A 24,404-nucleotide genomic window follows, 5' to 3' on the forward strand; every position below is an offset into this window, starting at 1 on the left:
TGCACAGAACCAACTCCAAGCCCTGGAACCAGTAGCGGGCTAGGGGCAGCTTTCTTCAGAAGCACTGCATTATCAAGTTCCTCCAAGACTTCAGGCTACTGAAGGCTGGGAGGTGATACACAGGAAATCTACAGGGACACTATAAGCCATAGAGGAAATCCACAATAGCTCAGAGTCCCACTGATATCTGACCAATATGAGAAAACAAGGGAAGAAAATGTCCCAAACAAACCTAGATACTATATCAATAAAACCCAATGAGAGCACAGCAGAAGAAAAGTCAGAAAGGGAGTTCTGAATGTACATAATTAAAATAATCAGGGAAGCAAACAAGGAGATGAAAGAGCAAATGCAGGCATTGAAGGAGGAGATGAAAGAGCAAATGCAGGCATTAAATGATTGCACCAATCAACAGTTAAAAGACCAAATACGGGAAGCAAGAGATCATTTCAATAAAGAGTTAGAGATACTGAAAAACAAACAAACAAACAGAAATCCTTGAAATGAAGGAAATAATAAACCAAGTTAAAAACTCCATAGAAAGCATAACCAATAGGATAGAACACCTGGAAGACAGAACCTCAGACATTGAAGACAAAATATTTAATCTTGAAAACAAAGTTGACCAAACAGAGAAGATGGTAAGAAATCATGAACAGAATCTACAAGAACTATGTGATAGCATTAAAAGGCCAAATTTAAGAATTATTGGGATTGAGGAAGGCTTAGAGAAACAAACCAAAGGAATGAACAATCTATTCAATGAAATAATATCAGAAAATTTCCCAAATCTGAAGAATGAAGTGGAAAACCAAGTACAAGAGGCTTATAGGACTCCAAATATACAAAATTACAACAGACCCACACCAAGGCACATTATCATGAAAATACCTAACATACAAAATAAAGACAGAATTTTAAAGGTGCAAGAGAAAAGAATCAAATTACATTCAGGGGGAAATCAATAAGAATATCAGCAGATTTTTCAATCCAGACCCTAAAAGCTAGAAGGGCCTGGAACAACATTTACCAAGCCCTGAAAGAAAACAGATGCCAACCAAGAATCTTATACCCAGAAAAACTTACTTTCAGATTTGACGACGAAATAAGATCCTTCCACGATAAACAAAAACTAAAGGAATTTACAAAAAGAAAGCTGGCATTACAGAACATTCTCAGCAAAATATTCCATGAGGAAGAGATGAAAAACAACGATGCAAATCAGCAATGGGAGGAACTAGCCTAAAGGAATAGCCAAATAAAGGAGAAACCAAATCATGTCAAAAAACAAAAATGAGTCAAATGACTGGGAATACAAATCATATCACAATAATAACCCTGAATGTTAATGGCCTGAACTCATCAATCAAAAGACATAGACTGGCAGATTGGATTAAAAAGAAAAATCCAACAATATGCTGCCTGCAAGAGACTCACCTCATAGAAAGAGATATCCATAGACTAAAGGTGAAAAGATGGAAAAAAACATGCCATACACATGGACACAGCAAAAAAGCTGGAGTATCCATCCTCATTTCAGATAATGTGGACTTCAAGCCAAAACTAGTGAGAAGGGATAAAGAAGGACATTACATACTGCTTAAGGAAAGCATAAATCAGCAAGACATAACAATCATAAATATCTATGCCCTGAACATTGGCTCATCCATGTATGTCAAACAAATCCTTCTCAATTCCAGAAACCAAATAGACCACAACACAATAATACTAGGTGATTTTAACACACCTCTCTCACCACTGGATAGATCTTCCAAACAAAAATTGAATAAAGAAACCATAGATCTCAAAAACACAATCAACAATTTAGAATTAACGGACATATATAGAATATACCATCCAACAAAGAACGAATACACTTTCTTCTCAGCAGCACATGGATCCTTCTCTAAAATAGACCATATGTTATGCCACAAAGCTGCTGTTAGCAAATACTAGAAGATAGAGATACTACCTTGTATTCTATCAGATCATAATGGATTGAAATTAGAAAAAAATGACAGAATAAAAACAGAAACTTCTCCAATACCTAGAGATTAAATAATACACTATTATATGATGAATGGATAATAGAAGACATCAGGAGGGAAATAAAAAAATTCTTCGAAGTAAACGAGAACAAAGACATATCATATCAAAACCTCTGGGACACAATGAAAGCAGTACTTAGAGGAAGATTTATTTCATGGGGCGTATTCAACAAAAGAAGTAGAAATCAACAAATAAACGACTTAACACTACAGCTCAAAGCCCTAGAAAAAGAAGAGCAGACCAAAACCAAAAGTAGTAGAAGACAGGAAATAGTTAAAATCAGAGTCAAAATCAATGAAATTGAAACAAAAGAAACAATCGGAAAAATTAACAAAATAAATAGTTGGTTCTTCGAAAAAATAAACAAAATTGATAAACCCTTAGCCACACTAACAAAGAGAAAGAGGGAGAAAACTCAAATTACTAAAATTCGGAATGAACAAGGAAATATCACAACAGACACGAGTGAAATACAAAACATAATTAGAAGCTATTTTGAAAATCTGTATTCCAACAAAACAGAAAACCTCGAAGACATCAAGAAGTTTCTAGAGACACATGAATTACCTAAAATGAACGAGGAGGACATACACAACTTAAATAAATCAATTTCAAGCAATGAAATAGAAGAGGTCATCAAAAGCCTACCAACAATGAAAAGTCCAGGACCAGATGGGTTCTCAGCCGAGTTCTACAAAGCCTTTAAAGAAGAGCTCATTCCAATACTCCTCAAACTATTCCATGAAATAGAAGAGGAGGGAACCCTCCCCAAATCATTCTATGAAGCCAGTATCACCCTGATACCTAAACCAAACAGAGACACATCGAGGAAAGAAAATTTCAGACCAATATCCTTAATGAACATTGACGCAAAAATTCTCAACAAAATTTTAGCAAATTGCATACAAAAATATATTAAAAAGATAGTGCACCACGATCAAGTGGGTTTTATCCCAGGGATGCAAGGTTGACTCAACATCCGGAAATCAATAAATGTCATTCACCATATCAACAGACTTAATGTTAAGAATCACATGATTATTTCAATAGATGTAGAAAAAGCATTTGATAAAATACAGCATCCCTTCATGCTCAAAACACTAGAAAAAATTGGGGTAGTGGGAACATTCCTTAACATTATAAAGGCCATCTACGCTAAGCCCATGGCCAATATCATTCTAAATGGTGAAAAACTGAAAGCGTTCCCCCTAAAACTGGAACAAGGCAGGGATGCCCTCTTTTACCACTTCTATTCAACATCGTCCTTGACACTCTAGCCAGAGCAATTAGACAAACCAAAGAAATTAAAGGGATACAAATAGGAAAAGAAGAACTCAAACTATCCCTGTTCGCTGATGACATGATTATATATTTAGAGGAACCAGGAAATTCCACCAGAAAACTTTTAGAACTCATAAGTGAATTCAGTAAAGTAGCAGGTTATAAGATCAATGCTCATAAATCCAATGCATTTTTATACATAAGTGATGAATCTTCAGAAAGAGAAATTAGGAAAACTACCCCATTCACAATAGCATCGAAAAAAATAAAATACTTGGGACTCAATCTCACAAAAGAGGTGAAAGACCTCTACAATGAGAACTACAGAACACTAAAGAAAGAAATTAAAGAAAACCTTAGAAGTTGGAAAGATCTCCCATGTTCTTGGATAGGAAGAATTAATATTGTTAAAATGGCCATACTACCTAAAGTGCTATACAGATTCAATGCAATTCCAATTAAAATCCCAATGATGAACCTTACAGAAATAGAGCAAGCAATTATGAAAATCATCTGCAGGAATAAAAAACACAGAATAGCTAATGCTATCCTCAGTAGAAAGAGCGAAGTAGGGGTTATCGCAATACCAGATTTTCAACTCTATTACAAAGCAATAGTAACAAAAACGGCATGGTGTTGGTACCAAAATAGACAGGTAGATCCATTGATCAGAATAGAGGACATGGACACAAACCCAAATAAATACAATTTTCTCATACTAGACAAAGGGGCCAAAAATATGCAATGGAGAAAAGATAGCCACTTCAACGAATGGTGCTGGGAAAACTAGAAAACCATATGCAACAGAATGAAATTAAACCCCTATCTCTCACCTTGCACAAAACTCAACTCAAAATGAATCAAGGGCCTCGGAATCAGACCAGATACCCTGCATCTTATAGAAGAAAAAGTAGGTCCAGATCTTCAACTAGTTGACTTAGGATCAGATTTCCTTAACAGGACTCCCATAGCACAAGAAATAAAAGGAAGAATCAACAACTGGGATAGATTCAAACTAAATAGCTTTCTCTCAGCAAAGTAAACTATCAGTAATGTGAAGAGAGAGCCTACAGAGTGGGAGAATATCTTTGCCACTCATACTTCTGATAGAGCGTTAATTTCCAGAATCTATAAAGAACTCAAAAAGCTCTACACCAAGAATACAAATAATCCAATCAACAAATGGGGTAAGGAAATAGACACTTCACAGAAGATCTACAAGCAATCAACAGATATATGAAAAAATGTTCAACATCTCTAGTAATAAGAGAAATGCAAATCAAAACTACCCTAAAATTCCATCTCACCCCAATTAGAATGGTGATTTTCAAGAACACAAGCAACAATAGGTGTTGGCGAGGATGTGGGAAAAAAGGTACACTCATACATTGCTGGTGGGGCTGCAAATTAGTGCAGCCACTCTGGAAAGCAGTATGGAGATTCCTCAGAAAGCTTGGAATGGAACCACCATTTGACCCAGCTATTCCACTCCTTGGCCTATATCCAAAGGACTTAAAATCAGCATACTACAGAGATACAGCCACATCAATGTTCATAGCTGCTCAATTCACCATAACCAGATTGTAGAACCAACTTCGATGCCCTTCAGTTGATGAATGGATAAAGAAACTGTGGCATATATATACAATGGAATATTACTCTACCATGAAGAATAATAAGATTATGGCATTTGCAGGCAAATGGATGAAACTGGAGAATATCATGCTAAGTGAGATAAGCCAATCTCAAAAAACTAAAGGATGAATGATCTCGCTGATTAGCGGACGAGGACATATAATGGAGGGTGGGAGGGGTTAGCGTTAGGGTTAGGGTTAGGTTTAGGGTTAGGGATAAGAAGGGTGTTAAGAATGGAGGAAGGAAGGATTGTATAGAGGGAAAAGAGGAGTGGGAGGGGTGGGGGGAAGGGAAAAAATAACAGAAGGAATCAAACAACATTACCCTATGTAAATTTATGATTACACAAATGGTATGCCTTGACTCCATGTACAAATAGAGAAACAACATGTATCCCATTTGTTTACAATAAAAAAAAATTAAACCTATTTCCTTAGAAGCATCAAATAACTGTGATTAAATTTCCCATATTATCTCATAATTTTTGAATATCTTATCTATTTTTCATTCAGTATGCAAAAAAGAAACAAATATTTAATTTATAGGTTCCTTTTCATATTTTTTCCTTTTTTGAAAAATCTTTTGAGAAAATAGATTTTGTTGACCTCTACAAGGAAAATTAGCGTGCTGAGAAAAGAAACTGAAAAAGATACTGGAAAATGGCAAGAACTTCCAGGTTCATGGATAGAAAGCATTAATAATGTTAAAAAGGCTCTATTATCAAAAGCAATCTACAGATTCAGTGCAATTCTCATCAAAATGTCAATGATATACTTCACAAAACTAGAAAAAACAAGGCCCAGAATAAATAAAGTAATTCTGAACAAAAAGAGCAAAGCTGGAGGCATCACATTTCCAGATTTCAAATTATATTACAATGTTATAGTAATAAAAACAGCATTGCCCTATGTACATGTATGATTACACAAATGGTATGAATCTACATTGTGTACAACCATAGAAACAAAATGATGTATCCCATTTATGTACAATGAATCAAAATGCAGTCTGTAAAAAATTAAAAGCTAAATAAAAACAAACAAATAAACAAAAAGCAAACAAACAGCATGGTACTGGCATGAAAGCAGACATGTAGACTAAAAGAATAAAAGGCACAGAGATAAATTCAAAGAGCTACAGTCATCCGACACTCAACAAAGGTGTCAAAAAGATACATTAGAGGAAAGAAATGCTCTTTAACCAATGATGCAAGAAAACTGAATATCCACATGTAGAAGAAGAAAACTAGATCTCTATTACTCACCTTGTACAAAAGTCAACTCAAAATGGATCAAAGATTTAGATATGCTACCAGAAACTTTAAAACTGTTAAAAGAAAACAGGTGTTTTTCAACATATATGCATAGGCAATACCTTCCTGAATAGGGATCTAAACTCAGGAAATAGTAACAAGAATTGATAAATGAGATGGCATTAAATTTAAAAATTTATGCACAGCAAAGAAAACAATAGCATGAAGAAAGAGGAAAAAATGGAAGAAAATCTTTCCCAGCTACTCCTCTGAGGATTAATATCCAGAATACATGGTGAACTAAAAACAACCATAAACTAAAAGACAAATAATCCATACAATAAATGGGCAAATGAGCTGAATAGGCACATCTTGAAAGAAGAAATACAAATTTCTTCTTTCAACAATTAAATGAAAAGATAGCCTCTTCAACAAATGGTGCTGGGAAAACTGGAAAACCATATGCAATAGAATGAAATTAAACCCCTATCTCTCACCCTACACAAAACTCAACTCAAAATGGATCAAGGACCTCGGAATCAGACCAGAGACCCTGCATCTTATAGAAGAAAAAGTAGGTCCAAACCTTCAACTTGTTGGCTTAGGATCAGACTTCCTTAACAGGACTCCCATAGCACAAGAAATAAAAGCAAGAATCAACAACTGGGATAGATTCAAACTTAAAAGCTTTCTCTCAGCAAAGGAAACTATCAGCAATGTGAAGAGAGAGCCTACAGAGTGGGAGAATATCTTTGCCAACCATACCTCAGATAGAGCGCTAATTTCCAGAATCTATAAAGAACTCAAAAAACTCTACACGAAGAATACAAATAATCCAATCAACAAATGGGCTAAGGAAATGAACAGACACTTCACAGAAGAAGATGTACAAGTAATCAACAGATATATGAAAAAATGTTCAACATCCCTAGTAATAAGGGAAATGCAAATCAAAACTACCCTAAGATTTCATCTCACCCCAATTAGAATGGCGATTATCAAGAACACAAGCAACAATAGGTGTTGGCGAGGATGTGGTGAAAAAGGAACACTCATACATTGCTGGTGGGGTTGCAAATTAGTGCAGCCACTCTGGAAAGCAGTGTGGAGATTCCTCAGAAAGCTTGGAATGGAAACACCATTTGACCCAGCTATCCCACTCCTTGGCCTATACCCAAAGGACTTAAAATCAGCATATTACAGAGATACAGCCACATCAATGTTCATTGCTGCTCAATTCACCATAGCCAGATTGTGGAACCAATCTAGATGCCCTTCAGTTGATGAATGGATAAAGAAACTGTGGCATATTTATACAATGGAATATTACTCTGCAATGAAGAATGATAAAATTATGGCATTTGTAGGCAAATGGTCGAAATTGGAGAATATCATGCTAAGTGAGATAAGCCAATCTCAAAAAACTAAAGGACGAATGATCTCGCTGATAAGAGGATGAGGACATATAATGGGGGGTGGGAGGGGCTAGCATTAGGTTTAGGGTTAGGTTTAGAGTTAGGCTAAGGAGAGCGGTAAGAATGAAGGAAAGAAGGACTGTGTAGAGGGAAAAGAGGGGTGGAAGGGGTGGGGGGAGGGGAAAATAAAATAAACATCATTACCCTATGTAAACGTAAAAAAAAATTAAAAAAAACAAACAAAAAAAACAATTAAATGAAAAAACAATTAGATGAAAAAAAAATTCATCATTTTTAGTTATCAAGACAATGCATATTAAAACTACATTGGGATTACATCTTACTTCAATCAGAAGGCAATCATCAAGATTACAAATAATATAGTAAGTGCCAGTCAGGGTGTGGGGAAAGGAACTCTAATATACTGTTGATGGTAATTGAAATTAGCACAGTCACTATGGAAATCACCTAGTAAAGCCAGTATGGAGGTTCCTAAAATATCTAAAATTAGAACTACCATATGATCCCACTATACCTATGGTATTTACCTCCTTGATATTTATTCAAGAGAAAGTATTGCTTTAGAGTTACATTCAAATCCATGTTTATCACAGTTTATAATAGCTAAGGTGAAATATCAGCCCAGATGTCTGCTACAGATAAATGGATAAAGAAAAATGTGGTATATATACATAAAGGAGCTTTATTCAGTCATAAAGAAGAACAAAATTATGTCATTTAAAGGAAAATGGATGGGAATGGAAGGCATCATGTGAGCAGAAACAAGCCAGACTCAGAAAAGTACCATATGCTTTCTCTCATATGTGCAAGCTACTGGGGGAAGAGAAAAAAAACATCATGAAAGTAGAAAGAAAACCAAAACAGTGGAAGAAGTGGATCAGCTGGGGAGAGGAGGAGAGAGTAAGGAGAGATATTGGGAAGTGTGATTTACCCAATTATGTTATATGCACATACCAAGATATCACAATGAAATTCACCATTCTATATAATTATACACTAAAAATAAAAAAGAAATATGTATGACTCTAAGGAGAAAACTATAACATTTTATATGAGATGACCTAAATAAATGGAGAGATGCACCATGTTCATGAATAGAAAACTAAATACTGCAAAGTTGTTCTTTATGGTAAATCAAACATTTAATATTTTAAACTATTTTGTACTATATACATTTGGACTAATTGCTTTGAAAATTTTTGAATTTGGTATTTGCTCCATATTTATAGATGCTCTTTGGATATTAAAAAATAAGTTTAATATCAGTTTTTAGGGTAAAATGTTCAATATATGGTTATTTAATAACCTTTAATAATTATGTGGTTCAAAGGTTTTATACCCTTAATTATATTTACTTATTGGACCTGTGAAAAACTAAGTTATATTAAAATTTCACTTTATAAAAAATAGACTTTTTAAAATAGCAGTTTTAGGTTTATGAAAATATAGAGCAGAAGATATAGAAGCTTTCTACAAACTCCTGGCCCTCAACATGTACAATCTCCCCCATTATTGGAATTCCCCACCAGAGTGATATGCTTTTTACATTTGATGAGCTTGTGTTAATTGACATGTCATTACCCAAAGTCCATAGTTTACATTAGGTTTATTCTCGGTGTTACATTCTATAGGTTTGGGCAAATATATAATTACATGTATAGTATTGTACAGAGTATTTTCACTACCATTGAAATCCTCTGACCTTGGTCTGTTCATGCCTTCCTCCACTCTAACGCATGAAAAACTTTTTCCTGGAAATATTTCTAATATCTCAATAGCTTTGCCTTTCCCAGAATGTCATATAGTTGAAATCAAAAGTATGTAGACTTTTCAGATTGGTTTCTTTCACTTAATAGGTCTGAATTGGTTGATTGATCTGATCATTAGAATTAGTTTTGACAATTCATTTGTATGGCAGTCTTTTTTAAAATTGGTTCTATTGTTTTGACAAAAATAACATTTTAAAATGTGATGATAAAATTATGGGGTATTGGTAAATAGTATTTATAGATTTCTCCTACTGGTTTTGAGTGCATTAGGTTAAGTAAGTGACTCTTAGTGAATGTTAAATGGGTAAAATTAATAGTTGGTTAAAATTTTTATGATAAAGCCTATTTGATAAATTTTCCAAAAACTAAGAGTAGGAGTGACTCTAATAACTGGCTAAAAATTAATTTTGATTTCAAATGATTTCAAAATCTTGGCTTTCAATTAAATTAAGAAAGAAATAATTTAGTTGTCAAAAAATTTTAACTAGAAGTTATTTTTGATAATAGAGTGGCATGTGATTTAGCTTTTGTATGCCTTTTGGAAGCATTTCAAATAATGAAGTGAAATTGCTTTAACAAAATTTCTTCCATTCTAATTTATTTATTAATGTGGTATATATATCTCAACATTTATATATGTAAAGGTGAATAGGAAATAATGGAATTTAAATCTGACTAATTCTCACAAGATAAATACTATTATCAATTATATAAACTAAGAAAAAACAGTCTTATCTATCTTATCAATAAATGTATTCCAGAAACATATCCCTTTTGTTTTAAAATTATCAAAATTTATAATATATGTTTGACCACCTGTTTACTACTAATAGTTATAATGATAATTAAACAAGAAGAAAATTTAACACAGGCCTTTTGAACACAAGGAAAAAAATTAACTCGTATAACTTTGCCATAGAGAATAACCTGAATCAAAAAAAATCTTGATACATAAAAATAGATTTTATATGTAATCTTATGCAAAAATAAAATATGAGTTTAAGGATCAAAAGGAAGTATAAAATGTTTAATTCTTAAATAAAAATCTGATGATTGATATAGACTGGATGAATTTTGGTATGCTGTTTATAGATTCTCCTGATATTTTTAAATGAGTAATATATATCAGTTTTAATTAGTATTAGTACTTAAAATATTTGGATATTACATGCTTGCAACCAAACATAATAAAAAAAGTAGGAGTCAGCTTCAAAATGTTAAAGTATCATCATGCTTTTCAAAATTCAAGGAAGTAAATAAGCAAAAGCATTCGAAAACCATTTCTATAGTGACAAAACTATTAAAGAAATTTTAATCAGAAACAGGGCATGATCACATTATATTTTAGATTAAAATCTGCAACTGTGTAAAAACAGATTTGAGGAAGATAAGAATATAGACAGAAAAACTCATGTAGAAGATGTTTGGGATCTTCCTTGAAAGGGAAATTGCATACTGCATACTTTACGGGTTCTGAAATATTTAAGAGATACGGTCATCTAGTTTTGACCTCTATCAGGTTCCTAAGTTTTACAATTTGACACCCTTCAGTTAACTATCCAAATTAGACTCCTAAAATACATGAGATCACACCCCTCTTCTGTGCATTTTATTAATCAAGGTAAAAGCTAATATATGGTAACAAAAATATCACAAGATTCAATGTCTTAATATGAAAGATTATTTCTCTCTTGGAATAATCCAACTGGCCTAGGCAGATAGGACAGCTTCCTTTTACAAGATTATGTGTACACTGAGGTTTCTGTCCTCTCACTAGCTCTCATCCTTTAGGGTGTGTTTCCTTGACGGCATGGCCAAGGCTGACTTGCCACCATGATGTTCACATTGGAAAACGCTAGACAGAGAAAACTAGTGTTTTAATCAGGATTCTTCAGAGAAACAAAACCAATGGGAGGTGTGTATGTGTGTGTGTGTGTGTGTGTGTGTGTGTGTGTGTGTGTGTATAAAATGGTCCAGCTACTACAGAGTTAACAAGTCCCAAATGTCTGGCTGCATTTGGCCAGCCCAAGAGTAAAGAAAGCCGGTGTGTACTTTCAAACGTGAGTCCAAAGGACTGAGAACTAAGAGATGCAATGATTTAATTCTAGTCAAAATTCTGGAAGATCTACAGTCAACTGGTTCAGGCCTTCCCACACTGAGGAGGGCAATCTGCTTTACTCAGTCTATCAATTCAATCATTAATCTCATCCAAAATACCCTTACACACATAAGCCTCAATAATGCTCCACTAAATATCTAGGCATCTGTTTCCTATTTAAATTGGCACATAAAATTAACTCTCACAATCAGTCCATACTGGACTTTGTAAGTCAAAGTTATGTATTGTACAGTAATGTGTTTCTACCCACTTTCATCTACATTTCGTTAGTGAAAATTCAGTTATGTGCCTTTCCACAGGAACATAGGAAACTGAGAAATGCATCTAGCTGACCATAGGCAAAGTAGTCACATCACTTTTCCACCAATAAGTGGCTCTACTTCTCCATTTAATTGCACTTGCCTACACTTTCGTGCCCTATTACAGTGGTGCACCTTTATACATAAGCTTTCATGGACTAGAATGCTCTCTTCCTAATTCTGTTTCTCTTCACTAAGTTGCTCACATCTTTTCCTCAAATACTAAGTGTAATTGGGATTTGAGTAAACATAGTTGTATCTTCTCATGTTAAGTCAAGTGTAGCAGATTATCAGAATGAGGTTTCTAAGGGATAATTCTTAGGTTTCTAAGGGTAGGTGAACTATGCATAGCATTATACTCAGCGTAGGCTAGACTAACTTCCATGAACCTAGTGCTCAGTGGGTAATAATTTTTCCCTATAGTAAGAGAAGTGATTGGAAATAAGAAAATGGATATGTAAGTATTTGCTGATGGTTTCTTGTTTTCTTTCTTTCTGGTCAGTTGTATACCGAAACTGGCATTTGATTGCTATGTTGTTTTTTTGTTCATTACTGTTTTTTAACTTACTCAGTAGTGTGACCATTGTTGAGAATTGCTCTAAGAAAGGAAACAACCTCAGTAATATAACCATACATTCTTGTATTTTTTCTAAGTACCATGGAAATTATTTTCTAAACAGTATTTAATTTGTGTGTTTCTACTCAGGGTCACTGCTCTTAGAAGAAAAGAGGCCCTCCAATTCTACAGTAAATATTTTAGATTTCAGCTTCCTAAGTTTATATGAACTTTCCATATTATTTGACATCTACTTTTACTGCATTCATTTCTTATTTACTGGAAATGTGGTTTTAAAAGCATAATTTTATAGAAAAGAAACAACATTTTCATCATTTTCAGTTGGGAGGCCTTCTCATCTGGCATTCTGTGAGAGAACCAAGTGCTATTGAAAATTTGTTTGAGGGACTATTTTCAGTACTCCCATGGGTGGTACATAGCTAGGACTATTCTAGATGCACAGAAAATAAGTTAATTCATTACATATGATAAGAAAAATGTTAAGGCATTAAGGCTTGATTTTCTTGGGAACTCAGAGTCTGACCAAAGCATTCCACAATCTTTCTTGAGAAAAGATATGTCCTACTGAAATAGAACTGTGAGATTTTTTTGGTCTTGTGTTCCAGTGATATAAGTAGGCAGATGTTAACTGAAAACTCTTAGTTTATAATTCAAAACACATGAGGTTTAGTATTTTTTGTTTATCTATATCATAGGCAGAATTTTCACCATAAATTTTCCAAGTGTTGACTACTAATAAAGTTATTTTTATGACCATGACTACTAAAAAGTTAAAAATAACAGCCCTTGGGACTAAGAATGAAATATATTTTGAAATATTTGAGAAAAGTATGAAACTAAAAAATTAGATATTCTTATATTAATTTTGATCTACCCTCATTTTTGTTTTTAACCTCTATAATCACTGAGGAAATATATTACAGAGACAAGTTACCTAAGTCTAATTTTTTTTCCAACAACTAGAGCATATTACCTTTTTTCAAGGTTGTACCTGTCCTAATTATATTGGACTTTATATCACATATTTGGTTTAGATTTGTTTTTGCAGTCCTGGCTGCTATTATGCTTCAATTAATACTTGAAGATAGTTGGGGGAAGAAAACTAAGATAGGTATGACATTTTCCCTACATTAGAGAGAATGGAAAACAAATTTTTAAATACATAGATTCTTCTATTTAATTCCAAGTTCATTCAAAAAAGAATGAACTAATATTTACCAAACCCCCACTCTGTAAAATTATTTTGCTCTATATCAGTTTTCTTGTTGAATCTTCATGATATTTTGAAGTGAACCCTATTATCCACTATTATATATGTCATGCTGCTGTAAAGGCTATACAATAACATGCTTAAAATCTACCTGTCATTGACATTGCTAGGAGTCAAATCTTAATTTATCTGATGGCAATGTCTTTTTCTACTAAGTTGTCTTTTAAGCAACAAAGAAAGGAAGGGAAAACAAAGCATTTGTTGGCCATTCACTATATGATAGGTCTTCTGAAAGATACTGTGTATATTCATTTTCTCAATAATTTACAAACCTCAGTCTCTCAACTAGTATCAGATTTTGTTTTTGCTACTGAAACTAATATTTTGCTAGATTGCTTTTTAAAAGAACCAAATAAACCTAAAAGAAAAATTCAATTATATGAATGAAAATTGAGTGTATGAAAATCATCTCCAGTGGCACGCATCTTGTTTTTCACACATCTGAAGAGTTATTCAGAAAGCTCAGTTTTTAAAGATATGAAATATTCATAGGCATGCCCAAACACTATGCCTATAATTCATGCTGTCTGCCTAAATTGGATTCCCATAGGCCTATCTACTTTAGCTTCAACTTGCATTATAATAATTAGCATGTTTCATGTGTAAAACCACAGTTTTTTTAAAAAATAAATGTTTTCATAAACCTATATATTATGAAAATTTAAAATATTCCTGAAAAATTCTCACATTTACTTAATGTAGTTAATGATCCCAATTTGTCATATTAAAACCAGTAGAGTCCCAAACAAAGCATGATGTATGTAATAAATTCAGGAAACACAATATTTGCTAACATAATACACATTCAGTCTTTCACTTAGGTATAATTATCCCTCTTCTAAAGATGAGCATTCAGACACAGTATATCTGTGAAATATCTTCTATTAAATCAAATATTGGCATCCAGGTCCATCTGGCCTTAAAAGAGACAGATTTTTTTCTAAATGCTATCTTCTTGCCCAGCATATTATCTTAGAAAATAACATTAATAAATTGTACATTGAATTCAGACTGCCAGGAAAAGTTTAGTCTCTCTAACCATATTTCAACTTCCTGTTAACCTGTTCAGGATGCCCACAGGAAGTCTTGCATGAACTCAGGGACAGGGTCTTCTGGGCCACCATGAGGATGCCACCTGGCTTCCTCCATCATTTCTGCTCTTTGTACTCTCATCATTGCCCTTGCATGACCCTGAACCACCATGGCCCCCTTCCGTTACCATTGCTGGTGTGGCACCCCTCAACTGCCATGTGTTCTCATTATCTTGCATAGGGTTTAGTGAAAAGTGAAATTATTTTCTGTGACAGCTTCTCATTTTGATTACAGGAAACGATGGGAAGATCAGACCCAGACAATGTAAAAGTAGAAAAATTCAGTTATTTTCAAAATATTTCTCTCCCTTTCACCCAAACCAATGATCTTGAACCAGAGTGTTTTCATCCCCTTTCTCAGATGAACTCTACTGTTGGAAGCCATGAATGAACTGTGGGCATATCTGAACCATCTCTAGCATAGGGGAGCTCCTTGGAGAACTCTCTGGGTCACTCACCTATTTGGGACCACTTTGTTGCCTTAGCAAATGTCCTGCTCAAAGAGAATTCTGTGATACTGTGGAATTTATTGGCTTGGACAGCCCTGGGTTCAAACGAAACTCCCTGGAGGTGGAAAGATACCAGTGTGCCCAACTAGCCTTGTGGCACCAGCTGCCTGGGGGAGGAAGAATCACTGCCCAGAGATAAGTCCCCAATCAGGCCAACTGCCCCACGGCCTCTCACTTCTTTTTTACCTTGAAGAACCTTCCTCACAATAAATTCCTTTGGCGTGTTTTACTATAAATAAATCAACTGTGGGCTTTTTCCCCTTGTTAGGATGAGACCCATCAGGTCTTTTACACCCATCAAGCCCTCGCTTTAAGAAATACTTTTCGTGTCTTTTGTTTTATTTATTAAACAAAATTTTTGTTTTATTTATTATTTATTTTTTGTTTTATTTATTTTTCAGACTTTTTTTTTCAGCAGGGCCATGCCTCCAACAGTTAATTATTTCCTTCCTGTGCAGGCTGCAGGTGAGACTTTACCATTCCCTCCAGCCTCTGTCTTTAAGTATCTAAACTGGTAGTTTGCCCTCACTGAATCTCCAGACTTTGCAAGTCCACGTGGCTACTGAGAATTTGGAATTTGGCTAGTCCAAATTGAGATGTGCTAGAACCATAAAATATAAGTAAGGTTTTAAAGATCTAATATGAAAAAAGTAAAATATCTCATTAAAATATTTCATATTGTTTACATGATAGAATTATAATTTTTTGTCTGTCTTAGATTAAAATATATTAAAATTAATTTCACCTGTTTTTTCTTTCTTGTTTTTAATTGGTTACTAGAAAGTTTAAGGACATGTGTAGCTTACATTCCTGTTGGACAAACAGGTTGTTCTACAGCATCATTGTACCTTTACAGAGGTGATTGGAAAACATGCATGCCACCCACTTCTCTTTTGTTTATCTATCTATCCATCCATCCATTCATATATCTATTAATTTAGCACATACTCATTAAGGTTTATGCATGGAAAACAGACATGGTTATTCTTTTTCATGTATTACAATGGTTTAGTGAAGGAAAAATGTTTAATATTCCACCAGTAAATATATAATTAGAAGCTGTGCTAAGTATAAGGTTGTAAAGGGAGCTATCCAGAAGGAAAAATAGCTTAGGTTGTCAATATGGAGCATAAGGAAAGATCTCCCTTAGGAAATTTTGACCTTGTGTCTTAAGGGTGAGCAGCAGTTAACTAGGCCAGAGTGGGATGGGACAAGAGGGAAGATTATCTTAGACAATCCTTTTCAGGGTCTTCTAACAAGAGGACTCATAATACCAAAAGAGAACAAGAAAAAACTTTCTGAAGATGAGTCTGGGAAGAGAAATAAAGACCAAATTTAAAAATCTTGAGGAGACAAATGGTTGAAAAGGAGAGAGTATCAGCAATTGTTCTTGAAAATTTTTATTGAAGCATTAGAAGATTAGTGGGCCACTTTTATTAGGGAAAGGGCTTCATAAAAATCATTTGTTGTTGTTTATATATTGTTAGGTTCACAAGAACATGCTTTGGGACAGTGTACAGACTTAGATATGTGCTATAAAAATGTAGAAATGTCAGGTCAATCTGTCTTTCTTTAGAGTTTAGTTGCAGACTTCTTTTGGACAAGGTTATTCTTTGTTATACCAAAAAGAATGAGACAGTAAGTGTGCAGAAAGGACTTTTTGAAATTTATATGGAACCTCCCCACCCCACATCCTGAGAGTCTATGAGGAGATCAACTGAAAGAACCAAAAAGGAAAAAAAAAAATTATTTTTGAGTAAACTTTTAAAATTAAAAAAAAAAGGTCCTTCCTTTCCTATCAGAAGATTTTTCCATCTGAGCTCTTCTCTATATAAATCTTGTTAGATTTGTCTTTTGGGGTTTTAAATTTTTTTTTAAATTAAATTTATCATAAGGAAAATTGCTTGATCATCAATTAATATTGAATCTGATAATGATTTTGGTAATACATGCAGAAACATAATTTGATTTATAAGTGCTTTATAAAAATTATTATTTCCATGATGCTTATTCAGTGACGATTGCAGCTTCCCATTCAAATGCTGTGTGCATTGTTTTATGTATATTCTTGTTACCCAAATGGATGGGTAAAGAAAGAAAAAGACCTCAGAAAGAAAGACACTGGAAGTCATTTCCTGTAGCTTTAAACTTCATCCACTTAAATTGCAAATTATTCTGGGAAAAGATCTATAAATAACTGCAGAGTTGTAGGAATGCATGGGAAATTAAAGTCAATGGATAAAGTGCTGCTTGTTCTGTTTTGGTTTTCAAATAAACTACTTTATGTTTTGTTTATTGGACAACACATGGTTAACTGGCTTAGAATATTACATAAGAATAGACTGACCTATTTTTGACACTCCCTGTAGATCACACTCAAATATGCTTTAGCGCCTGCAACAGAAATAGGTGTGTATAGGAAAATTGTCCCTGAGGCTTTTATTTGTTTGGGAACACCACACTATATTTGCTTATTTATAAGAATTTTGGAAGAGCCTTTTGAAATAATATAAGAAGAAAACTTAGAGACAGATTAAGATTTTGCAAGTGGCATTAAAGTTTAAAAGATTAGATTATGAACAGAGAATACATGATAGAGAAACTGTATTTTTAAAATGATGCTGTGCTGATTTTGGATTAGATGGATTATTCAGTAGATTATTTGTAGATGGATTATTTGTAGATATGGAAGTTTCCTTTTAGCCTCTGCTTTCAATTCTTATTTTTAGATACCAAATGTTTTATGTATTTGTCAGTATCTCAATCATTTTTGTTTTTGCTTGTTTTTATTTTAAACTTCATCTGAAAGCATGGAAAAGCAAGGGAGTCATCAGTTATTGAAATGCTGGAAAAACCAGTCTCATATAAAGCAGTAAGTTAAAATCTGGGCCCAGTGACCTACCCATTCTTTTTTTGCACTGAAAAGATAAGTTGTTATCTCCAAGAACTGCAAATTAGCTATACTAAATTCTTAATGGTAAACTAGAATCTTTTTCCATTCATGTCCATCTGAGCTTTTCTACAAGTTAGTAAATACACACGTTGCTTTAATTTGAATGTCTAAAAAGAAAGTTTTGCACTAGTTAATTTTCTCTGACCATCTTGTCATTCACAGTGAGTGCTTAATAAGCTGTTCAGTACTCTCAGAATTCTACCAAGGTCTAAAATATTTATAATTCCAAGTTAATGTGGAAATTTAAAATTATTGGGATGAAGATGTTTCAAGACAAGGAGATTAAAAAGACTGGGTTTTCTTTTTCAGGGTCTCCTTCTAAATGAGAAATCTGAGATAATTCTACCAAGACTAAAGCTAGGCACCTGCCTTCTCTTCCAGGTGCAGAAGTTTTGCATTTAAGATAGTTAGATAAACAAGCACCATCATGATTGATACAAGTAGATTTTGCCGCCAAATCGAATGCCTCATTCATGACTGAAGTGTTAATGGATAAGAAATTGCATTATCCTTCCATTCCTCTGTTTCTTTTCACTGAACTAGAAAAAAGAACTATAAGGTTAGTAAAATCAATCATTGCTAATGGTAGCTTGATCAGTGCAGGCTCCTGATTCTTAAGGGAGAAGTCTTGACAATATGTCTACAATGATTTTCTTTCCTACCAGTCAGATTGACGTAGCCTATTTCAACCTAATCAAATTTTATTCGATCTGCTCTACCACTCAGGCACTCAGCTCACTGCTAGAGACATAAATTGGTGACTCTATTAGTCAAAGTTCTCCAGAGGAGCAGAACTAATATAAAGATTTTATATACACACACACTCACCACACATTAAAGCGCCTTCACAGAAACCTCTAGAGTAGTGTTTAACCATATATCTGAGTACTGTAGCCTAGCCTAATTGACACATAAAATTAACCACCACAGTGACTAACAACCTACAAGGTGCTCAAGATGTTAAGATCTTGGGGTGAGAGAGAACTCAGTATAAGAACATCACAGTGTGGTTATGATGGGGAGATGCACAGGGAGCCAGAGGACCTAAAGTACTGTCATTAGGCTTCCTATGGGAAGTGACATTGAAGCTGATTAAACCTCCCTACATATTAACATTCTTGGAATAGAAGAGAGTGTGAGAAATGAGAAATGAGTAAAAGGATTATTAGACAGAGAAACAAAACATACAAACCCAAAATCAGAGAAAGCTGTGTCTATTCAGAGGATAGAACACAAGGAGTTGGGTGCCACCAGCAAGAGAAACAGGGATGCAGTTATTCAGGCCCTAAAAGTCATGTTAAAGTCTTTCCAGGTTACTGTTTCTTGCTAATGAGGACCTTTGTCTCCAAGAAGGGATACAACCTTTTTTCCTGTGGCTTCCATCATCCATGAAGATAATGGAACTTTCCAGTCCCACTCCAATGGATGAGTCTGTCAACTATGACAATCTTGAATTCAGCAAGAGCAACATTCAACTCAAAAGTCATCTGTTACATCATTCCCCACATCAACTAAAGCAACTCAACCAGCTACAAAGAAACTGCTGCCCATTCTGAATGAATATTTGAAAAGCATCCCAAACATTCAAGCACTATTTACTGACTTTCTGCTTTGTATAGAAGTCGTGCTAAACATTAGAGGATAAAAAGACAAAGTCCAGTTTCTATCTACGGGGAACATAGGACCTTGTAGAACAACAACCCTGACTAACTTATAGAGATAGAGGGAGATCACTGGGATATGGAGGTGATTAGAAAAAGAATTGAACACTGCTAACTAGCACAGTGTCTGGAGCAAAGTAGATATCTGATAAATGCTACTAATTTTTAAAAAAATATTTTTCATTTCTTCTTTTTAGATATACATAACAATAGAATGTATTTTGATGTATTATACATATATGGGGTATAACTTCCCATTCTTGTGGTTGTACATGGTGTGGAATTACTCTGGTAGTGTATTCATATATGAACACAGGAAAGTAATGTCCAATTTATTCTACTGTCTTTCCTACTCCATCCTCCCTCCCTTCCCTTCATTCCCCTTTGTCCAATCCAATGAATTTCTATCCTACCCCCCACCATTGTGTATTAGCATATGCATATCAGAGAGGATATTCAGCTTTTGGTTTGGGAGGATTGGCTTATTTTATTTAGTATGATAGTCTCCAGTTCTATTCATTTATGGGCAAATGCCATAATTTCATTCTTCTTTAAGGCTTAGTGATATTTCATTGTGTATATGTACACCATTTTCTTTATCCATTCATCTGTTGAAGGGCATGTAGGTTGGTTCCATAGCTTAGCTATTGTGAATTGAGCTGCTATAAACATTGATGAGGCCACATCACTACAATATCCTGATTTTAAATCCTTTGGGTATATGCTGAGGAGTGGGATAAGTGGGTCAAACAGTGGTTCCATTACAAGTTTTCTAAGGAATATCCATACTGCTTTCCAGAGTGGTTGCACCAATTTGCAATCCCACCAACAGTGTATGAGTAAAACTCTTTCCCCACATCCTCACCAACATTTATGTTACTTGTATTCTTGATAATTGCCATTCTGACTAGAGTGAGATGAAATCTCAGTATAGTTTTAATTTGCATTTCTCTAAAAGTTAGAGATGTTGAACATTTTTCACATATTTGTTGACTGTATTTCTTCTTCTGTGAAGTACTTGTTCAGTTCCTTTGCCCATTTATTTATTGGGTTATTTGTACTTTTGGTGTTAAGTTTTTTGAGTTCTTTACATATCCTGGAGATTAATGCTCTAGTTGAGGTGTAGGTGGCAAAGATTTTCTCCCACTGTGTAGATTTTCTCTTCATGTTCTTGATTATTCCCTTTGCTGTAAAGAATCTTTTTAGTTTAATACTATCCCATTCATTGATTCTTGATTTTATTTCTTGTGGCTTAGGGGTCTTGTTAAGGAATTTGGTTTCTGAACTGACATGATGGGGAGTTGGGCCTACTTTTTCTTAGGGTCTTAGTAGGTGCAGGGTCTCTGGTTTAATGCCTAGGTTCTTGATCCACTTTGAATTCAATTTTGTGCAGGGTCAAAGATAGAGGTTTAATTTCATTTTGCTATTTATGGACGTCAAGTTTCCCCAGCACCATTTGTCGAAGAGGCTTTCTTTTCTATTATGGCACCTTTGTCTAGTTTGACATAATTGCATTTACGTGGGCTTGTCTCTGTGTCTTCTGTTCTGTACCATTGGTCTTCATGTCCGTTTTGGTGCCAATACCATACTGTTTTTGTTATTATAGCTCTGTAGTATAATTTAAAGTCTGGTATTGTGATGTCTCCTGCTTCACTTTTCTTGCTAACAATTGTTTTGCTATTTTGGACCTCTTATTTTTCCAAATGAATTTCGTGACTACTTTTTCTATTTCTATGAAGATTGTCATTGGAATTTTAGTGGGAATTGTATTAAATCTGTATATAAATACCATGACTTATGATGAGGATGTTATATACAAAGGCACCAGGAAGATTATTTCTAACAGTGAGGAATATGGGACACTTATTTTTTTGTGCAGGATTTGAAGGCCAAATAAGATTTCAATAAGTAAAAATTTAGGACCTGGTCGTTCCTGGTGGAGCCAACTTGTTTAAACAAAAGAGCAGTGTCGGAAAGTTCAAGATGATGGTTGAGCAGAATAAGTCCTCAAAGAAGCATAGTTCTCAGAAGATAGAATACCAGAAGATAGTTACCATGAGTAAGAGAGATGAACCATGCCCAACCATTACAGCCTTGAAGGTGAAGGAAAGAGAGAGTAAACTGCTCCTTAGGAAACAGTTATCACTTTGACTAACACTTCCATTGTTTTAAAAGATAAACTAGTTTTAAAAACAACAACAAAAAAATCTAACTGAAATGATCCACCCACATTCACTAGTTTTAAAAGAATTTTGTTCATATCGATATTTTCTGATTTTATTCTTTTTTGAACTTTTAGAGATGTAGCTTAAGAATGTTTACAAATTTATCATGTCTTCAGCCTGTGTTAAATGGCCCATAGATAGAAAATGTATTTTATAAGAAAGTTACAACACAGGAAATATGCTTTGAAATGATGCTGATTTTATAGTTTCATGAATGGGAATTCACGTTTTTAACTCTAATTTTTAACTTCACTGCATGTTTTCCTTCCAATTTCAAAGAAAGAAAATCTTGGAATCTTTAATGTGTGATATTTAAGCCTGTTTGTAGTAGATGTGGGTTATGTGGAACATATGTTGTTCTCCAATTTACTGTGCTTCTTTCTGTTTTCTTGGTGCATAATTGGATTTTAATATGACAAATGTAGTAGGAGGTTTTCCATCCTAAGAGATTTCCTGGCTCCAATGTTTGAGAGCATTGAAAGTGGCCTGCCTAATAGTTTCTCGAAATGAAATGTAGGGATCTGTCTGGAAGTGCCCTTGAGAAACTTGGAAAGGTCTTCATGAAACTAAATACTTGAAGACAATAATTAATGGAATAGTGTTTATGTTCAGCAGGAATAAATTAAATTTCTAAATAAACCCTTTTGGTCTGAGGAATTCTCTTACCATATCTGATTTGTGTATAGTCTGAAAGTGAAATCTTTTTTGTAACTTAAAAGCTTTATAGAACCAGAACACACAGTCACTACTCTTAATCTGAAAAGAAAAATTTAATTCAGCACCTTATTTAAAATGTGCAAGAAAAAAAATAATCAATTTGAGTCAATTATCATGGTAAATTATTATTTACTCCCCAGAGTGTCAACTAATCAAGTTACTTCTTAAATGCCCTGACTTCTAAAAAATCTTTTGAAATTTTATTAATTATGTTGACAACCATGGGAAAGGAAATATTTTCAATTAAGTAAACTTTTTATCAAGGTCAAAAGTAAATTATCCTTTTCTATTTCATTCTAAATTTTGGTATAATTTCTTAGAATTATATTAAAATAAATGATAATAGATTCCAAATTATATTCTCTTTCCCTGGAAAATCAGATTGTAGATAGGTTTATATGTGATTTGTTGACAGTCTGCATACACTTTTTTTTCTGTACTTTCTGTGTGATCTCATCAACATTTATAGCTGTAAATGTCACAATTAAACAGAGGCTCAAAGATTTGGATCTCCAGCCAAAATCTTGTTTGAGTTGTGGGCTAGTGTATCTGTCATCTTAATATCAGAACATGAAATCTCACAAGGACAGAAACTTACCTTGTCCCCAACCAAATCTTTTCCTTTACTCTTGAGTACTCCATCTCCTGTCCCAATCCAATTTTCTTGGTGAACAACTCTGTCACTGAACAAATTGCAGTGAATTCCAAGTGTGAAATATGAAAATGATTTTCCTCACCACAAACTTACCCAATCCTCCTACTACAACCTTTATCAACTCGACAAATTTTATCTCCAGAGTACATATTGCCTTTTCCCTGAACACTGCCTTAGGCCAAGCTATTACCGCCCCTTAATTAGACCTCCCTTGGAGTGTCCAGATTTGTACTACAAGGAGGCTAACTCATTTGCCCTCTTAATCTTCTTTCTTTCCATTTCTTCTCCTGAGATTAGAATGATCGCTTAAAACAGTTTCCTAATCACATGACTTTGAAAGCTTTCAGTTGATCTTACACTAAAAGACCAAAATACTGAGAATAATCTGTAAGCCCCTACAAAATTCAAACTCTACCAATTCTCCATTAAAAGAAAAACTAAGGTCAGTTAAAATTAACAACAGTTACCTGAACAAGAAAAAGGTTCTAGAACTAGGCAGTGATCCAGATCAAAGTTGGTGCAGAATACCCCACCCTGCCACAAGTGCAGGTAATAGCCCAAGGAAAGGAAGTGACAAACAGAAACAGCTTGGTTGAGTGCAGTTGACATTTGCCTTAGATATTCATGTTTTGATAGCTTTCAGCCTTGGATTGGCTGGAAATTTAGCTACGATAATTGGCTGAGGCTTGGTTGCTTGGTTTCAAGGGTATTCTCTTGAGTTCATTTCAACTTATTTTTACATCAAGCTAGGTTACAGTTTACTATGTAGAGAGGCCACTTTGGGCCAAACTTTGAAGTATGGAGGCAAGATTAGGCCAAATTTATTTCGAATCAGCATCTCCAACCACATGTGATTCCACTGAGTTCCTGTTCACTGTTCTCTCCTCCCACCAAGTTCTCTGAAAG

The sequence above is a fragment of the Sciurus carolinensis genome, chromosome 4 (assembly GCF_902686445.1).
Source record: "Sciurus carolinensis chromosome 4, mSciCar1.2, whole genome shotgun sequence".
Lineage (NCBI taxonomy): Eukaryota > Metazoa > Chordata > Mammalia > Rodentia > Sciuridae > Sciurus > Sciurus carolinensis.